The following is a 244-nucleotide window of genomic DNA, read 5'->3' on the forward strand; positions in this document are numbered from 1 at the left end:
TGGGCGGAGTACCTCACTCTGGCCCCCAACATCTCCCCCTTTTTTATTTCTTAAAACAGCCAGATGCAGCTCAGTCGCGAGCCTCTGAATGCTCTGCCGGAGAATCCTGACAATACAAGGAAGAATGATTATGAGAAGTAGAATTAGAGACTAGGGATATTAGACAGAATATTTTTTCCAGAAAAAAGTTAGAGAAGGTGTGAAAAAAGTCATTAGCTGCTCCAGTGGCGGTAAAATCCAGTCG

Source organism: Bison bison, unplaced genomic scaffold (genome assembly GCF_000754665.1).
Source record: "Bison bison bison isolate TAMUID 2011002044 unplaced genomic scaffold, Bison_UMD1.0 scf7180017864072, whole genome shotgun sequence".
Taxonomy (NCBI): domain Eukaryota; kingdom Metazoa; phylum Chordata; class Mammalia; order Artiodactyla; family Bovidae; genus Bison; species Bison bison.